Source organism: Cervus canadensis, chromosome 8 (assembly GCF_019320065.1).
Source record: "Cervus canadensis isolate Bull #8, Minnesota chromosome 8, ASM1932006v1, whole genome shotgun sequence".
NCBI classification, from domain to species: Eukaryota; Metazoa; Chordata; class Mammalia; order Artiodactyla; family Cervidae; genus Cervus; species Cervus canadensis.
The window spans coordinates 45,104,929-45,128,942 of NC_057393.1; the positions used below are offsets into that span (position 1 = coordinate 45,104,929).

Sequence of the window (24,014 nt, forward strand, 5' to 3'; positions counted from 1 at the left end):
ACATTCTGAAGTGTCAGTTATCTTTTAACAAACAAGAATGAACTATTTGGAGAGATTTGGTAGCTAATTAATCAAAGTAGCACTGAAAGATATAGATGTTTGATTGACAACAAACGTCAAAGCCAGTGTAGAAACCCAAAATGCTACAGCAAAATGGAACACTCCTTAGAAAAGCAGCACTGCCATAATGTTCCAAATATAGAAATATAGAAGGAGAGAACTCAACAGGCCTCTCTATGGTAAAGGATAATGACAGCTGCAATGTGGAAAAGTCACCTCAGATCCTCATTTGTTCCTCACTTTGAGACCTCTTCTTTAAAGTAAGTGCCATCAGTAGTTTAGAACATAATACATTCGGGATCTAGGCCATACGGGAAGTGCCAAACATATTTTACATGACATGTGCATCATTCACAAAACTTAACACATCTATGTAGATAGTTTTCAACTATAGGAAAAATCTAACCATAATTCTTTGAAAATAAAATGTGACCTTTTCATATTTTAATATATTTGTAATAATGACATGCTTATCATAGTACATTTACATCGAATGTAAGTTTATCTTTCCCTGTAATGATAATGTATTTTACAACTAATGAAAAGTTATTCACTGAAATGAAGCAATCTTTATGGAGCAATCACACTAACATACTTTTCTAATAAATGGAGTATGAATTATTGATCCTGCAAGGGAACATATTTATAAACAAAAATTATTAGTCGTTTCAAATAAACTTTGTCTATATTTGAACTACTGGATGTCAGTTCTCTAAATCTTTATACTTCCCACTGGATTTAAATATGATAGCTCACTAAGCAACTTTACCATCTGCTTCCTCAAGACATATACTTTCTTCTAGAAGGAAGATAGTGCTTTGAAAGAATATTACCGGTAAGAAGAAATGTTTCAAACACAAGGTTCATTGTTTCAATTATCTCAACAGCTGGTGTTGTGTGTTTACATTTATACAGAAGAAATCTTACAAAGACATATTGTGCAACTTCAAGTAATTTAGATTTGTCACAGTCCTGGGAAAACATAGTGGCAACTAATTCAAACAAGCTCGAGAGTCTCAGAGACAAGTGATTTTTAAAAACAAAATTCAGTCTTTAACCAGTGAAGTTATGGAACAAATCTATAAGACAGGATGGGCCAGCCTTTGGAAGCACTATGTATATAGGACAGGTGATTTCGTTACCTGCTGTGAAAAGAACTGGATACTCACTCAATATTAGTGATTATGCACTCACTTGAAGGGTCAGTTTTGAGGATGTCATATGATTGCATAGTCTAGGAGTATGACACTGTGAAAAAGTATGAACTTTGTAGCCAGATAGATGAGCTATAGTTCTGACTCCACAATTTATGGTCACTGTATATCACTTTCTGAAATATGTGAGCTTCCGGCACTACATACTTAGTATTAGGCTAATAATGCCTATTTAAGCATTTTGTGAAATGCTACAAACTGCTCACCATTTTCCCCATCATCCATCTATGATCATTGTTAAAATAATGTAAGTCAAAGCAAGATGAAAGAGTACTAAACCATAAAATTGTAACAGGGAAGACTCAAATTTTACTCTTCCAGGCTAGATCTGTTTCTTTGGCTGCTTTTGTGATTATAATCACACATAATGGCCTGCCTCAGAGAATCCTGCCCCTCAACCTGACTGTTAAGCTAAAGTGCCTTTGTTTAGAACCCTGTCCACCAACAGAAGTCAAGAAGGAAGAAATTAAGACATCCTCCTGCCTAAGGCTTGCCATTCTAGGAGATACTTCCAAGATTAGATGGACTTTTTACTTTGTTTCTTCACCCCCCATCTCTGATCCGTAAAAGAACCTGCCATCCAGACCCCCAAGAGACAGTTAGTTTTAGACACAGTCTGCCATTTATGTCAGCTGACTTTCCATATAAAGTCATATTTCTCATCTCAACACCTCATCTCTCAGGTTCACTGGCCTTTCATGCAGTGAGCAGAGTGAGCTTGGACTCAGTAATAATCTCTTCTATTTCCAAGTGGTTACAGAAGAATTTATCAACACTAGTAGTAAAGAGGTCTGGTATCCCTCACTTGGTTTTCCCCTTCTTGTTGGATTTTTCCCCAATCACCAGGAAGCTCAGGTAATGCAAAGGAGAATTTGTCTAACTCCCATACCCAAGCAGAGGTGAGCCCCATGGTTTAATAAGATGATGCTGGCATATTCAAGGAAGATGCTTCAGTTGCCTAGTTTCCTGAAAGGAGCCCCAGTTTTCTCTAAAGGACAAAAGTCTATTTTCTTAATTCCATTTATTTTTTTCTAAGAATATCCCATGATGGAGTCCACAATTACAATTTTTAGTGCCTCTATTTCAGACCTATACTTACCCAACCCTAAGGACAAAGGCAGCCTCAGAAGATCTGGGATATATATAGTTTTGTTGGGTGGTTTAGAATAGGAAAAAGGAGTCCAGAATGGCTGTGGCTAAAAGAAAAAGAAGGGAAAAGCCCACAGAAAATAGAACAAAGGAAGGTCCAAGGACCAGAATGAGGACCTCAGGTAAAAACAAACAAACAAACAAACAAACAAAAAACAGTTCTCCTGACTAGTCAAATTTACATAGGACAGGATTAGGGGAAGAGAAAAAATCATATAAAAAGAGGGGCCAAAATTAAGCAGAGGCAGGGGTGGGTGGGCATCTCTTCCCTTCATATCTGTTGAGTCGACCCACCCTCACGTCTGGAGGATGTATTTTCCTTTGCTTTCTAAATAAAACTTAGCTGTAACACTGGTCCATCTGTTGCTTCAAATTTTTACTGTGGTGAGACAGAACTGAGGAAATTACACACTCCCCCAACAGTTTCAGGTTTATGAAATAAGATCCATGTTGTCTTTAAGATTAGGCAAAGAAAAAAAGTAAACTTAACACGCATATAGGGAACATATACTGAGGTTATAATACTGACCTTGGGTACTCTGTATCTAACCAACAAACAAATTTAATGGCGCTTTGGCACATTTTTAATGAACTCTAGAGAATACACTCATTATTTTGTTTAAAACATGGTACATGCAGGTACATATGTGTATATATTCCAGTAGAAGGAGACACTTAGAGTAAAATTCCCAGGTGTGATATACATTGACTCTATTTAGCCTGATTTAGGACATGTCCTATACTGATGAATCACTGTGCTTCGGATTCATCATGCCTGTTGCTGTGTTTACATGGAATAGCTGCAGGGTGGACATCACTAATAAAATTATATCAATTATAATTAATCATGGGAGAGGGGTATCTCCCAAGGAAAATCAGGGTGCTATTATCAGAAGGAAAAAAATGGATATAGGACAAAAAGCAGTAGGAATGCATGTATAAAAACATGTATAAACAAACACTAGAACATCACACTGCTTTTTGCTTTCCTTATAGTCTTATACCAAACTGGTTCTGGTCTTCAATAATTGGAATCTGATAATAGGTGAATGAGTGAATTTTTATATGTTATTTTAATTTGTTTGCCTCTGACCTCTTCTAGTTCCTTTTCAGTCCCATGCTAATTCACTAATGAATTTGCACCTGTCTCATCAGTCCTTCTCTAAGCCCTGAAACAACTCTGATCTGATCAAGAAAAAAGTATGTGTGCATTTTAGAACAGAACAAACCTTCAAATACCCAAATGTGACCCAAAAATCAGGTCAGAGAAAGACAGAGAGAAGGGAAAACAAGAAAAGAAGAAAAGATAACATAAAGCTATTTCCACTGTATAAAAGTGTATTTTTCTCTTATTTATTCCCTTTGTCAAGTAATGGCTTATTCTATAACCTTTCACACTAGTAAAAAGTAACTGTTTAACCTTTTCTGATGTACAGGAGCCTGCCTCAGTCTCTTCATTCTTCACGTGCTACCTAACCCTATACCTCAGAATTAATATATGAATAAAAAGTGTTTTGCTTTTCTCCCTGACTCCCTTCCCCTTTCTTACCTTCATTTTCTAGTCCTTTAATACGTTCCCAGACATGGCAATGCCTATTACGCATCCTATACCCTTCTTGAGAGGCTATTTAAGAAACAACTGACAGGGTTAATACTCTGCACACTTGTGATAAGTGAAACTGGATCCCCTGTTGGTCAGAACAAATGTTCCTAAGAAGTGCAGGTTTCCCACCATTCTTTTAGCCCTCAAGACAGAATCTCACCAGTTCCTCTGTGTAATGAGCTTGGGGGTCAACCAAAATGTAAATGGCTGCTTATCTTTCAAGTCTCTCTATTCCAGTCCTGTCTAAATTCAGGTGATGTGGAAAAAAAAAAAAAAAGGCACATTGTTCTCTAGAGAAATCTTCATTTTAATTTTTCCATTTCAATCTCAAGGGGAGACATTAGACATTTTCCTCCTATAATTAGAGACCTACAGCTGAAACAGAAACATGGGGACAAAACTTTAAAAAAACTCTTACATGTCCTAGCTATAAATTTAAATCTACCACACTCCCCTCCCAATTTTTCTTGTGAGTTAGAGAAAGGGTCCTCTGTGATTCACCATTTTTCTAGACTAGAATCACCACGACAGAAAGCAACAGCCTTGGGTCCCCTCTCCCCAGGGTTTTAGGTATCAATTTCTCATTCCATTCCAGAATCTGGTGGCAGAGTCACAACTGACAAGATGGTAAATTTCCCCTCAATTTTTCTTGCTGAAATTGTATCTCATGGCACCAGAAGTGTGAGTGGTCTCTGGCAATCCACATCTTCTTTTCCATGGTCTTCGGTGCCTGGTGGCCTACTCTGGCGCACCAGAATGCTACTTTGCCCCTCATTTCTAATCTACTATCTAGTGACCACATAGTATATGCCAGTTTTCCTTTAGAACAAGATCCTGAACTTCGTTAATTCCAATGACTTCAATTATTGTGGTCCTTCCACTCACAGAGAAATTTCTCAGACATTTTATGCACCTGACTTCCAAGTGTGACCCGCCACTTGAATTTCCTGCTTCTTTGCTCCACGAATTAAAATAATGCCATATAAGCCCCTAAACAATTTTATAATATTTTTCTAATAGAAATATTTTGAGGTAACCAGAGCTATATGTTTTGGTAAGACATAAACTGCCTGAAAGGCCCTTATTCTTCACCATTCTCAGTGTCCTCTCCTTTTGCTGTGTAACTTTGCAGTATCCTTCCAGTTCAACTCTACATTCAGCCATGTGACTTGCTTTAACTGATGAAAATGTTGAAAAGCACTCAAGTATTTGAACGTGCCCTATTTTTCGTATCTGCTTTTTTTTTTTTAACAACCCAATAACATTCCATCATAGCCTAGAGGATAAGACAGATGTGAAGCATAGCCATTAGCCCCAGTATTCTCAGCTAAGTCCAATCTATATAAGCCAACACACTCAGATATGAGTGAGCCCAGTCTTAACAGAGCTGCCATGTTGACTATCTCACATGCATAAGCAACAGTGGATTATTCTTTCATGACATTGAGGTTTTCAGGTCATCTGTTACATGGCATTATTTTAGCAACAGATGATTGGTACATGATTTATACACTGATTTTTAATATCTGATCACCCATCCCACTTCAGTGTCCACATCCTTAAAAATGACAATTGATTACCATATTAAGTCAAAATCTCTAAAAACTTTTTGAAAATATAAAGAACCAACTACTGTGTGCAATTATGCATTTAAATACATGGATATACTTAAAGAGGAAAACACCATATAATGACAAAAATATGAAAAAATGAAAAAAGTCAGAAGTAATTATAACTGAAACTATTACTTGTTAAGTTTGTGGGTATTAAGTCTATATGATATTCAGGGTAAACAAATCAAGTTGGGGCATATTAATGCAAAGTTTGTTTATTTTACTCTTCAACAGAGAGTCATATGATGATACTGATAACCAAAACGCTAATAGATATTTTAAAATGATCAGTCTTCAGCAAATATATTTATCTCCACTCATGTACAGATTCACATTATTCATACTTATTTTTCTCATATCTATAAATTATTAATAGAATATACAGAGAAAGTCTAGTTTTACCTTTGAGAATTTTTGGAGCCAAGTCTGATCTAGGCTTGGGTGAATTTTCTCAGGTAAAGGAGTATAATATAGATAAACAGATCATATTATTCTCATTTAAATAGACTGCCCATGTTTTTGAAGGTTAGAAAAGATTAGATTCACTGTTATCATTCACAGGAGACTCAGAAAAAAAAAATGTATATATTTTTGGCAGAAAATGAAGAGGAACTAAAGAGTCTCTTGATGAAAGTGAAAAGGAAGAGTGAAAAACCTGGTTTAAAACTCAATATTCAAAAACTAAGGTCATGGCATCTGGTCCCATCACTTCATGGCAAATAGATGGAGAAACAGTGGTGACAGACTTTATTTCTTTATTTTCTTAGGCTCCAAAATCACTGCAGATGATGACTGCAGCCATGAAATTAAAAGATGCTTGTTCCTTGGAAGAAAAGCTATGACAAACTTAGCATATTAAAAAGCAGAGATATTATTTGCCAACAAATGTCCATCTAGTCAAATCTATGTTTTTTCCAGTAGTCATATATCGATGTGAGAGTTGGAACATAAAGAAAGCTGAGCACTGAAAAATTGATGCTTTTGAACTGTGGTGTTGGAGAAAACTCTTGAGAGTTCCTTGGACTGCAAGGAGATCAAATCAGTCCATCCTAAAGGAAATCAGTCCTGAATATTCATTGGAAGGACTGATGCTAAAGCTGAAACTCCAATACTTTGGCCACCTGATGTGAAGAACTGACTCATTGGAAAAGACCGTGATGCTGGGAATGATTGAAGGGGATGACAGAGAATGATATGTTTGGATGGCATCACTGACTTGTTGGACATGAGTCTGAGCAAGCTCCGGGAGTTGGTGATGGACAGGGAAGCCTAGTGTGCTGCAGTCTGTGGGATTACAAAGAGTTGGTTGGACATGGCTGAGTTACTGAACTGAACTGATAATTCTTGTTAATTAGGATCCTTGTTTAAGTACTACTACATGATAAGGACATCTTACCTTAGATTCTTACATCTATTCAATATTTCTAAAGACATCAAAAAAGCAAGTAAATTTTTCAAATTTTTACAGGCATTTATATAGAATTTCTTAAATATTTTTGGTTCAGTAAGACAAAATATGATATTTTAATACTACTAAATACTGGCTATAAATAATACTAAGATTATATAATCTCCAACTTCAATTTATGTGAAAAAATAAATAATATTGAAATATATTTAAGAAGCAGATAATACAGTGTTAAAGAGTTCTTTCCTCATCTATTTACTTTTTTGTTCTTGAATTCTTAGAGATGTAGACTGAAGTGCTTATTGTAGATTCTACAATTATTCATATATTCACTCAACAAATGTCCCGAGTAGTCACCCTTATGACATAGTATTCTCCTTCATTTCTCCAAGTACATTAACATGAAAAAAAAATGACTGATTTCTGGGATTACAGGAAGCAAAAGTCTCATCATCACCATCAGTCATCATTCTGAGATTTTAAAATGTATGAAGTGAAACTGGCAACAAAATGAGAATTTGACTCTCATGAACTCATCAGTATATCACCGTTAGGAAATATTTTAAGAGGATCACATCACTGAGGAGTCCACAGTTAAACCCTCTAATGTAGCTTTGGAATGAATCACATATGACATGTATAATCACTAAGAATAGGCACTTGATTATGATATTGCTTCACTATCTGCTACTAATTAAAGTAAGAGCTTTTAGAAAAGTATCTTCCTAATGGAAGACTCTAACAAGACTCTTTCAAAAGCCCAAATAAAAACATGGGCAAAATATTGTCAGCACTACTTTCTAAAAAATTCAGGCAAGTCAGATTTCAAATGTGTACAGTACCGTTCTCATTTATAGAAATCAAAGACACAAAGTCCAAATGAGACACAGAAAAAGGTTATCTTGAAAAACAATTCTAATTTATTCATTTAACAAACATTTGTTGGCACCATACAAGTCACTGATGTTGGGAATATGAATATGAAAAATATAATTAGAGTAGCAGAAATTCTAATTAGGAGGATGCTCTAAGAATATGATAAGTTATAAATTACCGAATCTATGTCAAAACAATGAAATGACAAACTGTAATTTCTTATCATTTATTCTTCACTAGGTGACTGGTATTTTCTTCCTCTTAGCATATGTGTTACTAAAATAACAATTGTTTTAAAACAATGATGACATGTCCTGATACTACCGTATCACTACAACTGTTTTTTTATAGTCTGCACCCATTGAAATTATCTTTGCTAATTCCTTTCAAGGTTAACTATGAAAAGATATCAGCATTGCTATGTTACATCACTGGGGTTATTAGTTCTAGATTTTGCTTGTCTAGCTTAGAAGAGTAACATCAAAAACTGGTACACTTAAACTATCTGCCTGTGAAGAGTTCACCTTCAGACAGAATGTCAATTTTGATGTAAAAAAGTAATGCTTAAGTTCCCTTTGACAGGTGAATCACACCATGCTGTGCTATGCTGTGCTTAGTCTCCCAGTTGTGACTAACTCTTTGTGACCTCATGGACTGCAGCCTGCCAGGCTCCTCTGTCCATGGGGATTCTCCAGGCAAATAGAGAGCATGATAATAGATCCGTGTGAATCTAGTCAAGTGACCTGTCAATGGGACAGAGTTTAATAGAGGAAGGAAGTGTGTAATGGAGGAAGGAAATGGAGGAAGGAGGAGGAAGGCCACAAAAGGCCTTAAAGCAACTGGAAAACACGTGGGAAAATGAACATAGATACAAATGCTCTAACTCACACAAAAATTCACTCAATAGTCCACAAACATAATTTTTAAAGTGCAAAATCATACCTATTAAAGAATAAAATCTATATAACCTTGAGTTTGGTATGAGTTTTTTGGTTTTTTTTTTTTTAAAGGATACTAGAGTGGGTTGCCATACCTTCCTCCAGGGGATCTTTCCAACCCAGGGATTGAACACAGGTCTCCCGCATTGCAGACAGGTTCTTTACTGTCTGAGCCACCAGGGAAACTCAAATCACAGCATGTTAATTGTTTAATTAAGCTATTTTTAAAAATGTGAAAAATTCCATAGATGGAAATGATGACAAATATGTGTTGGAAGTAGCTTATATCATATGCCAAAGTATAAAATATTTCAAAAAATATTCTACATAATGATTAAAACAGAAAATTCATTTCATAAGAATTTGAATGATCAAACATGACAGTCTATATTTATTAATGTATACCATTTGTGACTGTTATATAGATACTTGCCTATATAGATATATATGCCTACTTGATATGTAGTACAGTCCTTTGCCTAAAAACTATATATAGTTTTAAATTTTTACCTTTGAAGTTTTAGAAAACATATCTAAAGACTTACACATAATTTTATGTTAGCCAATATAGTATTAAAAAACTAAATATTTTGGTTTAATGTAAGGAGTGATTATAATGCTTACCAGCTCAATTATTTTCAAGTATTCTCTTTTGCAAACCAATCCATATTATTTCTATACTATCTAGAACTGACCTTTTTCAGAAACCAAGAGTGTAGTCATGAGTTAGAATGAGCCAGCCAATATTTTTCACTCTCACCTCATAAGGTACATGAATCAATTCAGGTATACCAGAGCCAAGTAGATCCTATACAGAGATATGGGGTTCAATTATCAGAGCATGAACTTTATTTTCTCTTGTACTACATGCTGAATCATATGAGCTCAAAGCTACCAATAGCCAAAATATGGATTTTGAAAACAGCTTCAACTAGCCAAAAAAGCAAATTAAAAGATGTATCTTGGAGTCATTTGAGCTTAAATCCTTATGGCATTTTAGATCTACATATCTGGACTTTTAATTGCACAGAACAGTTCACTGCCTTTACTTTCTTTTGAAGAAAATTGATTAGGCAGAGAGAGGCAGAGAGAGAACCTAAGGGAGAGCATGGATAAATAGACTGAAAAAAACACTGAAATATATTTGCAAGGTAGTGATATCATGAGACTGGCAGTTTTCAGAAGAAGAAAAGAGGCCAAGAGAAGGAAGAAGAGTGACATAGGAAATGGAGAAAGGGAAAACAAATGAGTTGGGCAATAAGTGAGAAATGATAAGGACTTTAAGAAAAGGATGGAAGGGAAGTTTGAGTCTAAAACTATTAGGGAGGTAGACTTGAGAGAAGAATTGTGGCAGTTCATGAAACAGGAGCAGAAAGGGAGAGGGAAAAATCAAGGGCTGATATACAAGGTTTTAAACTAGTACAGTTTCATGTTGGTTGTCATTAGTCACTGAAATAAGAACGTGGGAAAGTAAAAGGAAAGGTTAGGAAGTGGAGGTGGACTAATATCATGAATTTAGTTTCACACTTAATGAATTTTAATTACTCATGGGATATCCAAATGGAAGTTCCAGTTCAGTTTTGCAAATCTGCACTTTAGAATGAAATTTGGAGATGTTAGAGTTACATTTTAGCTGCCATCTGCACACAGAAAATAGTTAAGAATTTAATAGTGGATGGAATAAATCAGAAGCATCAATAATATGAAATAAGAGAAGAGAAAAAAATGTAAGGACATATGTCTGAGCACATTAACATCTAAGACCTACATAGAAAAAGAATTGCCTGAAAATGAATCTGGAATATTTCTTGAGAAATGAGATTAAAAAAATAAATAAAAACAACAATAAAACAAAAGTGTTGGGAAACAAAATAAGGAGAGAAATTCAAAGATCAAGGAATAGTCAGCAAAATTGAATAATGCAAATAAATGAGTATGAGGCAATTGAAATCTTTCATTTAACTTAGCAAATAGGAGGTCGCTGCTGATACTGGTATTAGGCATTACTGCTGAGTAGGTGGAGTGGGAGCCTGATTGTAATGAGAATAGTGAAACTGCTTTAATAATTCACTTAATGGGTCAGTGAATTTGGAGTTGAATTCACACTTCCAATTATAATTTTTTAAAGAATCAAAGACCCCTGGGAACTCAGTCATATCCTATATGAGACTCTCAGTCAAAACTGTCACTTCCCATAAGGAGAATCCTAACTACACAGGATAGAAGACAATATTGACTGTTTCAGAAATTGTGGCTGTCTTTTCCTAAAGGACAAAACAAGGACTTTTAACATAGTATGTGGCTTCAAAAACATTTGTAACTTAAAATTGATTTGACAACTAAGACATTTTATAACAATTATAAGAATTTCTTTGCTATGACCCCACAAAAAGTAAAACATAAAAACACACCCAAAGATGTACTTTTTTTGTGAAAGCTACACTTTATCTAAAACTCTTGTTTTTCTTTTGTCCCTTGTTAAATACCTACATTGTCACATGTTGAAAAGCTGCAGGAGAGAGAATTTCCTGATGAGCTGTTCTAACAGCTTATTCCTTCTTCCTGCTACCAACATCCTCGTTCAACATTAAATTACTCCAGCAGAAATAAGTATGGTAGTAAGTCTGGCCCAGTGTGTGTGTGCATACATTCACACACATGCGCACTTTAAGCAAAAGACAGAGACTTGAGGTGACTTAATAACTGCAAATATAATTTACTGGCAAGGAATTAACATATATTTAATAGGATCAAAATTGTTTAAATCTGCAAATGGAAGATGAGTAACTTATTTAGCTGAGGACAGAAAATTATGTTGCAAATGGCAAAAGTGGAGAGAGATGATAATAAAAACAGTCAACTGACTCTACAGAATATATGAAAAGCTCAGTATATTGGAGCAATATGAAAAGCAGAGGAGGGTATTGGTGTCAGCAGAGATACCTTGTATAAGGGTTCTGGTTAAATAATTAGGTTTTGAGCAATCTTCCCCAAATCTTCTCTTGTCTCATAGCTTAGAGATTAGAGAGTTTGCTGAAGGCGTTGTCACAGAGCCCCACACTGTGAGTCATCAAACATAAGGCCATCTCTTTGCTTCATACATCACAGTAAAGCCTACCTGTTGACGAGCCCTGAGCTTGTCATACACAGAGGGATGTGAAGGAGCATATCTGTGCCATGTCATCAGTGACACAGACAACTGTCTTTCAAAAAATCCATTCCCCTCAGGATACACATCAAAATTTCCTGTCACAATATCTCTTATAGTTAAAAGTGGCCAGTGACTGAGTAGGTAAAGGAATATAAGAGAAGTCCCATGAGCCTTGTTCAGTCCAATCGTGACCCATAATCCCCACCTTGCAGGCTGATGGTTTTCCACAAAATGTTGTCTGGATAGCAGAGCCTCAAAAGAGAATTTGGAAGTCATGTGTTGAATATCATTCCTCAGACTCCCTACATACTATTGACATAAAACCACCTGCACAAAGTTACATAAACAAAAATATAAACATGGAACAATTACATGTGAGAGTACATTTATTTCCATGACATATATAACCTAATAAATTTTTAAATGTGAGTAGGGAGGCATGAATAATCAAGCAATCTGTCTCTCTGAGGAAAACTTGGAATCTGAAAAAGGAAGAACAAAGCAGTACATATAATGAAAGGTAGGGATGGGGAAAGAAAACATAACAAAGAGAGCCAAACAAAATTTAAATAAACTTATAATATCCTCACAGGGATAAGAGAATGTGTTCCTAAAAAAGCAACTGAAGTAACAGAGAACAAGAAGGAGCTTGTAAATATGTGAAATATTAAAAACACAGAGGAAAAAAATAGTAATAACAATAACCAAAATACTTCCAGGCCAATTGTCTTTTAACCAAATACCATAGCATCTGGACTCCTTCTCATGATTACTAAAGACTGGCATTTTTTGAAACCAATGTTTCTTTCTCAGTTCTTATCTTCCTGGAACCAACAATGGCCTTTAATACATGAATTCTTCTAAACTTCCCAAGGCTCCAGAGCACAATCCTCAGACTTTTTTTCTTACACATTCATATCCAGGCCCAATCTTTCCTTTGAGCTTACAGAGTCATCTAATCTGAATATATTATTTTCATCTCAAATATGACGTGATGAAGAATCAAATATTGATTTGCCTTTCTAATACCTTTCAGGATTCATCTCAGGGACAACTCCAGAAATCTGAGAGTCATCCAAGAAGTCCCCTCTCTTTTTTTCATACGCCACATTCAAGTCAGCAATACATTTATGTCGGTTCTATCTTTACAATATATCCAAATAAAACTATTTTTGTTCATTCATAATGCTAATACCTTAGTCTGAGCCCCTATTTCCTCTTGCCTGGATTATGGCTTTGACACCTTAACCAGGCTTCTGCTCTTGCCTGCCTACAAGCTATTTCCACTCAGCATCCTCAAGGCAAATAAATTGAATTATTTCAACAAGACAGTGAGCCCTCTGGATTTTCTTACTGTGCTCCACATATCTGGGAGAAGCCTCCAACATGGAACTGCCGAGAGACAAAGACCCCAAAACTCCAAGAAAAGTCTCATCCTCCAGCTAAAGAACTGGGAAAAGGCTGGCTGTACAACAGATAAATTTTACGGCCATACCTACCCCATTCCAACCTAACACGAGGGGGAAAACCGCATCCCTCTTTTCTCCCCAGGGGTTTCAGTGGGGTAAAGTAGGAAGTTGATTTCCTACCACCAGCAATCCTTTCCTCTCCCAGAGAATAAGGTAGCCACCATCCAATTTCCCTACCAGCGTAGTCATGATGGTTAATTTTGTGTGTTAACCTGGTTGGGCACTGGAGCATCCATATATTTGGCCAAACATTATTCTGAGGGTATCTGTGAGGGTGCTTCCTGATGAGACTAGCATTCAAATTTGTAGTCTGGGTAAAGCAGATTGTCCTTGCTAATCTGGGTGAGCCTCATCCAACTCACTGAAGGTCTGAGGAACAACAACAACAACAAAAAAATACAAGAGAATTTGCTTTCTCTGCCTTACTATCTTCCAACTGGGTATTGGTCTTATCTGCCTTTAGAGTCATACTAGAACTGAATATCACTGGGTCTCCTGGGCCTCCAGCTTGTACACTGCAGATCTTGGGATTTCTCAGGCTTCAAAATTGTACTGGCTTCCCAGTGGCTCAGCAGTAAGGAATGCACCTGCAATGCAGGAGATATGGGTTCAAACCCTGGGTTAGGAAGATCCCTGGAGGAGGGTATGGTAACCCACTTCAGTATTCTTGCCTGAAAACTCCCATGAACACAGGAGCCTGGCAGGCTACAGCTTATGGGCTCACAAAGAGTTGGACACCACTCAAGTGACTGAGCGTGATAATTGCATGAACTAATTCCTTTGTATATATAAGTATATATGTGTATAAATATGTATGTGTGTTTACATATTATCTTTCTTTCTAAATGGAAGATACAGATAACTTTCATTGGTTCTGCTTCTCTGGAGAATCTTGACTAATACAGTAGTGTTGGCCTGTATGGAGTGGGTACAGTCCTGGTGGAGTGGGGAGCTATTCTCGTCACCATTGGACAGAAGCTGGAGGTACTCTGATTCCCCTAGTTTCACTCTGAGCATGCTGCCAGAAGGATCTTCCACCAGGTAATCCAGGTAAGCCTCCACTCTGATCCAGAACCAGGCAGACTTAATTAGGGAGGCAGCACTAGGCTGAGCTTGTAATTTGTGGACTTCACTCTTCCACCTGCCTGTCCAACCCGAGCAGGACTCAGTGGAAGTCAACTTCCATCCCAATCCTGCAGCAACAGCTCAGCAGACAGTAGACTCCCAGTCCCCATCTGAGTGGCTGTGGGATCCCAGTGTAATCCTACACCCCACTCAGAGGCAAAGAGGCCATGCCAGTCTGCGTCAAAATATAACTGAAAGGAGGGCTGCCATTTTGGGGAAAAAAATGGAACCAAGGCATCAATCTTTTTGGGGATTTGGAAAGATTTATTGCCTAGAATGATCTGTATAATGTTGCACAACATATTAAAGATACATATTTAGAAAAATAAGCACAAAAAAGCAATGTGCTTACAATAGAAAAACAAAAATTAGAAAATCAAATCACAGCCCATTGTTGTTATATGATTAGCATATTAAAATAACTAGAATTTATAATATGCTTTTCTATTTGGAACTTGGGAGGGGATTAAAAGTGGTGATGGCATAAAGCAGCCAAATGTTTAAGTATTATTGTAGGATATAAATAATCAATGAAGAGAAAGAATCATAAGTGTATTATGATGGAGAAATGTAGACAAAAATAAAGATACTACACTGCCAGAATAGATGGTTGAACAAATAAGGAGACTTCACTAGAAAAGTAAAATTCATATTTAACTACATGCACCAAGTGGATTTTTTTTAAACAATGCACACCTACAACTTTTATTAAAATAAAATGGGCTCTAAGAAAGCACTTTATTTGCACATAAACATACACACAGACATGTGTGTATGTTAATGTATAAAAAAAGTGAGAAAGAAAAAATAATCTATATCCAAATGGCAACTGTTTACAAAATATGCATTATCCTCAATAAATACTAGAAATGCTTTTTGCTTTAGCTTTTTCTCATTCACACAATATTTTCCACTGAAGTCAGCATCATTTGAAAAAACTATTTGCAACTGCAATAAAGTGAAGCCTTTTTATCTGAAGCTCTGTTGAATTTTATTCTATTCTTAAACCTCATTTACATTAAAGTATAAGAATTTATATAATATATACTAGTCAGAACTCAGTATATCCTGAGTGAAAGTTTCACAATAAACTTTACAAAGATGTTTTAAAGCCTTGCTGTCATTCTATAAAATATTAGCACGTTGATGTAGCTAAGGCTCCAAAGAGAGCATTCTAGTTCATGCTCACAGTATCAGAGAGCAGATTGTTTAGCAGACTGTCAAGGCTTTTTACGTGAAGGACTCGGGCAGAGATATTAAAAAATGAAAGTAAACCGGGAGGGAACATTTGTACCATATCACCTACCTTGAAGAGGTTAAATGGATGGCCTAAGCACCAGGAATAGTTCCTGGTACACAGCAGGCACTCAATTAATATCCTCATGGAGATAAGAGAATATGTTCATAAAAAAGCAACTTAAGTAACAGAGAACAAGAAGGAACTCTTAAAAGTGTGAACCATTAAAACAATCAAGAAACAATAATAAAACAATGACCAAAATACTTCCAGGCCAATTATCTTTTAACCAGTATCATAGCACCTGGACTGCTTGTCATGGTCAGTAATGACCTCTAATTTTTGAAACCAATGTTTGTTTCTTAGTTCTTAGCTTCTTGACATTAGCAATGACCTTTAATACCTTTAATGGCCTTTAAATCCCTCTTCAAAGCTTCCCAAGACCCTCTTCTCTTGTCCCTCGTACATCTTTACTTTTCTTAATCTAAACATTCACTCATTGTTTGCTAAATTCCTATCACTTTTCTACAAATAGTCTTTGTAGTAAATAAATGAATAAGTAGGACCAAAAGTCATTACCAGGATAAGACAAATGTTCATGGTCACAACTACTATTTCAGTTGTTCTTAAGAAAGTAGAATGGACTCAGGGAGACCACTACTATACCAACTGTGCAAACTAATACCATCATTCTCTGCAAAGAATAGAGGAAACTTTTTATTGCAGTGTTTCACACTGAAACTCCGAAACATCATTTCAGCTTTCCTTTACTCTGTAGAAACTAATATTTAGAGCAAATATGTATTCATTGATTAAATATGAATTGACTACTTACTAAATTCTGGACACTGAGCTAGTTAGTGGAACTGCTAAAATACATCATGCAAAGCAAAGCCCCAGGTGAAATATGCTCTCATTTAATTTGCAGAGCAAGACTATGAGGTAGAAAACAATATCAGAGTTTCACAGGTAAAGCAACTATAGTTTATCAATGCTAAATTATTTACCTGTAGAATAAGGGGTGAAGCAAGACTTGACCTGAGTTCTGACTCTAAAGTCTTTACTGTTCAAATTCTACTTAAAGGGTGATGATGATGATGATAAATATCAATCTCTGTTTACTAAGACATTCCTTGGTTTTATCTCCTATTCCAGGATGCTTTATGCCTGTGAATTGCATCCTTTGGCCACCATTTTAGAGATAGAAGCCCAGGCTGAGAAGTGAGAAAACAAGCTCACCATTATAAGAGACTAGGGCAGATTTAAGCTCAGTTCCATCTGCTCTCCTCACCTTTATGTTTGTCTCAGTTTTCCATCTTTGCATCAAAAAGCCTCTTTGTTCTTCTTTTGGTTTTTCTCTATTGCTATCTGGTCTGTTTCTTTTTCTCTGTCTGCCTGCCTCAATCTCCCTTTTTGTCTCTGCTTTTAGAATTTTTGTTTCCATTGCCCTTTCCTTATCTTTTTTTTTTTTTCCTTTATAACCATTTATTTTTCAATCAGTCTGTGTCTTTCTGTCCATTTCTCTCTGTCTCTCTGACTCTGTTTTGCTCCTTCACTGTTTCTACCTTTCTCTTCATTCTGTTCCTTTCTCACTGTGTATTTCAGTTTCTCTCTCAGGTCCCATTCTCTTGTATTCCATTTTTCATTCTGTGTCTCTAATTTACTTATCTCTCTTCTTGTGAGTCTCTCTGTGTCTCTTCTTCATGTAGCTACCTCTGTGTCTCTCTTTGAGCATGTATCTATCTCTGTGAGTATCTCTTTAGGACATCTCTAGTCTCTGTCCATAGTCAGTGACTTAAAAGTTCTAAAGAAATAACCTCTCATCCAGTTTAACGAACCTTCTCTGGATTCTAGTGATGTGCTGCAAAGTTGACAAAATCAGTCCCTTAAATGATAAAGCAAAAAGGAAAGTCACTGTCCTTGGATAAACAATTTGCATTTCCATAAGGATTCAGTGATGCAGAATCAGAAAAGGCTCATTCTGACACCTCCATGAAAACAACAGGGAGAGCATTCATTAGCTGGGCTCCCAACTGAATGATGCACTTCATCGCACACACCGCTGTCCTCCCCGATTCAGGAAACAGTGCTTAATTCTGTCTGAAACCCGCCTTTTCACTAAGCATTAGAATGAATGACTTTTCAAAGTAATAGGAACTACACATCTGCCATAGCCTGAGACTGCTTACACTTGCAATGCCGTAAAGAAAGTTGCACCTCCTGTCAATTTCTTATCCATCAAGAAGCACAATAAACAAGCTTGGAATTTTTCTGTTTACCAGTCAGAAGAAAAGAAATGCTTTCGTTTCTTGAAATAATGACTACTTTTGCCTTTTACCTTTATAGCTTCAATAGCCATGATCTGATATTGAAGGTTGAGTGCAACTTTTAAACTACTCATGAGCTAAAAGGAACTCTGTCCATTACATTGCTCAGCTAGAAACTTTTATTCTTTAGAGTGGAAATTATGTCTCTGCTGTTATTACTTGTTGATAGATATACACACCCAGAGACACAATCATCTTGAGGAACTGGTAGACAATCATAATGATGAACTGTTAATTGATTACTATTTAGGAACATACAGGTTTCTTATTCATTAACTTGGCTGATCTTTACAAAAACTCTGGTAGGCTGTTTTAGAGATATTTAGGGACTGTGCCAAGGCTTACAAGGAAAATTATTTCTGTCTTTATACCAGAATGTGAGATTTCTTTGCTCCTTATATCAATTAATAAAGAGAAAGTATGTGTGTGTTTGTGTGTGTGTGCGTGTGTGTGTGTATGTGTGTATCTTGCTCATTAGTGTCTCATTTATTTGCAGGCTGAGACAAAATAATATTCATTTAGTGATCCTTAAAATCTGGCACTATGGCTTATACATCACAGGTGGTGATTCTGCTTCAAGGCCATACAATTCATACTCACATTCAAAATTACCTCCTCATTCTGCCTCCCCTTAATCCACTCACATGTTCAGAGAGGTAATGGTTACATTTGGAATTTCCATGTATATTTTCTGGTCCTGTCACCATTTCAATCTAAGTGGCTCTAGTATTCAATTTGAAAAAAAGGCTGCATATTAATTCAGTTTCTGAGTGCTTTGAACCTTTGGAATTTATACAGAGATTCTACCAAGAGAACATAATTTGCCATAAATTACTCACAGTAGCTCTTTTTCGCACTCAAAATTGACTGTGAGCCCTAATGAATTCCCACAGTTCCTTCCAATATTTCCTCATGCAACCAGTGATATTTGAGCATGAAACTAATATAGGAAGCCCCATATGTCATCATTAGTTTGGAATCAATGATCTGCCATATTACAAGCTAATAACAAATAAAAATCCCAGTACAAAAGAAAATATATCTATATCCAAGCAAACTTTTAGTTAAAATAAAAATAGTAATAAAAATAAAAATTCACCCAGGTTGAGTAACACTATTTTTTTCAATATTACATAATTCTATAGCCTCCCCCATGGACACATATGTAATCTGTGAGACAGAGAAAAACAAAATGGTTCACAGACACAAGTGATGACAAGAGTAAAAATAACTCTTCAAAAGTGGGAAAAAAAATGACTATAACCAACTCTTAGAATTCAAGTAAAATTACACTTTTAGTTGATAAACACATCCACACCATAGAGAAAGTATCCTGTCTTCCGTTGAGATTATTTTTTCTGCCATCTTGAATTTATTCATAGGTTGGGATCCTGAGTAAAACTTAAAGCTCTATCTTCCCCTCAATGTTAAAGCTACAATGAAATGTAAATGTATACATGCTAGAAAAAAATTGAGATAACAGCTGAGAGAAGTTTGTATTATTTTACACATGGAAGTAGGGATGAAAGTTCCTATTGTTTGATATTATATCTGTACATTTACAACAGGAGGAATATACTTACCTATCCTTTAGAAAATTCACATTTAGGGGATTACCTTATTGTTTTTAAATTTTACTTTGTACTATTATTATACAAGGTCTCATTATTTATTCAGTATCAAAAGCCCACATGATCAAGTGACTACAGAAAAGATTAATTACTCAATACACATTTGCTTGACACACATTTTTTGATCAAAGAAAAATAATAATTACCTTTTGAGTTTAACTTCAAACTTGAGCTTTGAATCAAAATTCTGGGGAATTTTTACAAAGGGCTTCAGTTTATGTTTGCCTTTAAAGTTGGATGGTGAAAAGACACAATCCAGATTATGCAAAATTTAAATGTGGAAAGACTAAGAAACAAAAGTCTGTAACGAATGTTTAACTTAAATTCTTTCTTCTTAGAATTATAATTATTACTGTTAATTTTAAACTACTTTTCTAGCTCAGTGAGTTCAAATACTCTCATAAATGGATATATTATAATTTAAAAAGTCTCTTAGAAAGCAAGAGTTTTTAAACCTCTTTCTAAAGAATACTCAAAACTTTACCCCATAATATTCCACATAAGCAGCTAATAGTAAGATAGTACACATGCTCATCTGTTCAAGTCCCTGAATGGTTAATGTTTAAGGGTCATTTTTGTGGCAAACTGATGGAAATCACATTCCTTGTTTCACGTGCACATGATCACGCCATCTGAGAGATGAGGGTGTCCCTGCTCAGTGTAACTGGGCACACATTAAATTGAACTTCTATTTCATAGGAGAATGAGTCCACAGTCAAGGGGATCGAGTTGCTGAAATTTGAAGACTTGCACATACAGATCAATGCACCAACTTGCACTTAGCCACAACTAAAGAAAACTAAAGAAACTAACAGAGGAGCCATTTGCAGTGAAAAATAAGTTCCCATGAGCATGCATAAAAAGTTTCAAACAAGGTGTGCAAACTACAGGAAGCATTCTATGTTTAAAATGTGCCTCTTTCACAAAGTATTTGCTTCCCTGACTTGAAGCAATGCAATAACCCTATGCTTTAAGTATTTGGTTACCAGATTTGCCAATTAGCTCTACTTGTGACAGCGAATGAGCATGGACTTGGAGTTAACCTTACATGAGGCCGTCACATTATACCAAGTTCACAATGGGTCTCTGCATCCATGCATGTTACAACTCCATCCCACTGATGGCCATCTGTGCATGCTAGAGACACATTAGTATGTGTTAATGTAAAGATCATACCACAAAGCAGGAAAGCAGTTAGCACCATCTAGCATTAATTTTGTTTTACAAGGATAAAGTCCTCCTGGATTCAAATTCTAAATGGTTAATGCTCCCACTATTTTTGTAAAGGAGCCGATGCTCTAATACACTGAAAGATCTGTATGTAAATATCAGGATACTCTAGATGACTACAAATCACAAAATATAATTCTGTTAATTGTGAAACAGAGTTAGCCACTGACACTTACCTGCTAACTCTAACCTCCTTCAGCTATCACACACAAAACAAAACCTCATGCACGTGTACATGAATACACAAAAACCAAATATACCATGTCAATGCTGACACCATTTTCCTATATTTTGTAGGGAGACAGAAACAAACAAATAAAAAAAGAAAAACAGTTGAGGATTACAACTAAATTTTTTTAAGATGACAAGCCACAGAGTCATAATTCAAAAGCACGTGTCTTTCCAAATATTGCATTGACTTCTCAACAAAATTACAATACCACACAATAATCCAGAAGGTTGAGGGGACAAGGGGTTGTGCTCATTCTCCCAGCAGATAATTACATGTACATCATTACTGCTCAAGTCTTTGAACAGGCTTGACAGAAAGTGATCTCATGACAGAGATCTATTATGCTGAAACAAAGTCTCAACTTTCTCCACACTTCACTCCTGCCTTAAATTTGAAAGACCAATAAAAGGGAGGGGGAAAAAAGAACTTACTTGCCGGTTTAAAGTTTCATCTTTAGCCCATGTAAGGTTATGCAGCAAGTTTTCTTGCAAAGGCTGTCTCCTGCACATTCCTTTCAAAACAACCAATGTTCATAATCTAGGTCCAAGACGGCTTGTTCTCACGTCACACTTCTCGTTTCTGGGAGACATTGTTATCCAGTTTCACATCATCAAGAAAAACGTAACTAGAGATTAAAAAAAAACAAAAAACCTCAACGTATTAATCCAGAAGGCATACTATCCTTCTCCGGGTTCTGAGATATATGCCAACTGCCTTAGTTATCACAAGCAACTAACTCTAAGCTGCTAGCAGGGATCTGTCTGCCCTCTATCTGTTGCTATTAGCTCAGCACGTTGATTCACTGGCACGGAAGCAACAGCAATTAGCTGTCCTGCTTCAGCCCTTGCAGGGGAGAGCTGAAGGCTCTAAACCACACAGCGACCAGGGAGTTCTTTGCACCAATTAGTAACAGGGGTACAACCTGATGGACAAATTGATGCCCCGCTGATCATCAGTGCTGGCTGCTTTATTGTACTGCGTCCTCTCAGCCTGTCTGGTGGTTCTCTGTTTTCTTTTGTGTGGTTGTTTTTACTGTTTTACCTCATCAGCATTAAGAAGTTTAGCTGCTTACATTTCGTGACAGTATTACTGACAAGTCAAAATAGTCTCTTAATCTCCTTTCAGCATTCTCTCTCTCTCTCTCTCCCTTTTAAATCTACCCTTTTATATCAAGTCCTCCACATCCTCATATCTTTAGGGCATAAGGAAACTTCACACATTCTATAGAAGCTAAAAATATATTTTCTAGGTTCTTATAGGCACACATGACTCATTAACAGTGTTATACAGAAACATACTATAAAATAGTGTATATTTCTTCAATATTGTGATATATGAGATGCCTACAACAATATTTTGAAATGGACATGAAAACTGGTGAAAAAGCATAGCAATTTTTAACTATGAAAAATATAGCTATTCAATCAGGTATACCATTTCTTGTCTAGGATTTATGCAAGTTCATATCAAATTTTACCCACATGTTCATCTGAGGCTCTCACAAGGAAGAAGCTAAAAATAAAAGCAATTTTGGAAGTGTGGTTGTGCCAGAGCAAATATCTTGAAGTTGGTTAAAAGTGACAAGCTGAAAAGTACACAGACAAAATCCCCACAGCACATGTTTTCTTCGTAGATAAGGGAGATTTATATCATGATCATATACTCATCCTATTTAAGAAGAAAAAATTCACAGTGCCTCTAGAGTGTTAGAGTGTTGCCATATTTATGCACATTCATTCTTAGTAACACCTCATTTAATACAAAATTCACTTTTCTTGCAAATTCAGTTTTCCAGAGAGAGAAACATTTAGAAGAATGTGTAAATAATCCAGGGTCAGTCTAACGTGTCACAAATGCCAAGCAGTAAAATGTGCACAGGTGAGTCATAGATAACAAATAGGTGAACTCAGACTCTTCAGACAGAACCTGATTGCCCTTATATACAACTCAAAGAAATGAAAGCATTTGCCTCCTTCAAAACAAAGGCTGGAGGACAGTACTGAGAGCTTCCAGGAGACACATTCATTTTATAGTTGTAAGAACTGATGTTTTAAAAGTTCAAACATTGATAATTTAATAAAGATTCTTTTATCAATAAACATTTACACAAAGTTGTGTATATTTAGCTTGAGGAGATTTTTTTCACTTTGGGGAATAGTACATATATGGAATAATCCATACACTGATATGGTTGGTGAATAAAGCAGCTGGCATTATGAAAACTGTTCCAGTAACAATAAGAGTTATTAAATGTAATTTTTTTAAAAAAGACAAAGTCAGCTTCATTTCTGGTGACATCCAATTAGATATAATTTTGATGACACATCAGAAAGATAGCTAGAATGCAGAAAATTTCATCTCTTCCTCATGTTCTATGAGAAATCAGATCATTAGAAATTGAACTCTTGTAGATGACAATAGCTAATTTTTTTTTCTTTAAAAAAATAACTCTATATTGATATTTTGGGAAAATATATGTTTATAAAATTCAATATCCTAAAGGATAAGTATAGGTGAATTTTAGGGGACCAATTAAAAAATATAATAAACAAAAGAGAAAAAGTCACTAACAGATCCTGAGATAATTTCTGTTAAAAAAGAAGGCATATAATATTATAGACTAGACTTCTTTAAGTTTCTCTCACCCACATATATTTTAAAGCCAAATTAAATTCTGTTCTGTACTTCAATTTCCTTTTTTCCTTTGACAAAATAACTGGGACGTTCTTTTAGTCAATAAAACTATATTTT

The 24,014-nt window shown here is 35.8% G+C and overlaps 1 protein-coding gene across 1 annotated transcript in view; it reads right to left on the bottom strand.

The window, feature by feature from the left end:
• Window positions 1–24,014, bottom strand: part of PCDH15 (protocadherin related 15) — a 1,286,954-nt gene that overhangs the window by 935,289 nt on the left and 327,651 nt on the right. Inside the window, exon 3 of the mRNA XM_043476181.1 lies at window positions 21,695–21,888. The gene's annotated coding sequence lies outside the window, so the exon portion shown is untranslated. The remainder of the gene's footprint in view (window positions 1–21,694; window positions 21,889–24,014) is intronic.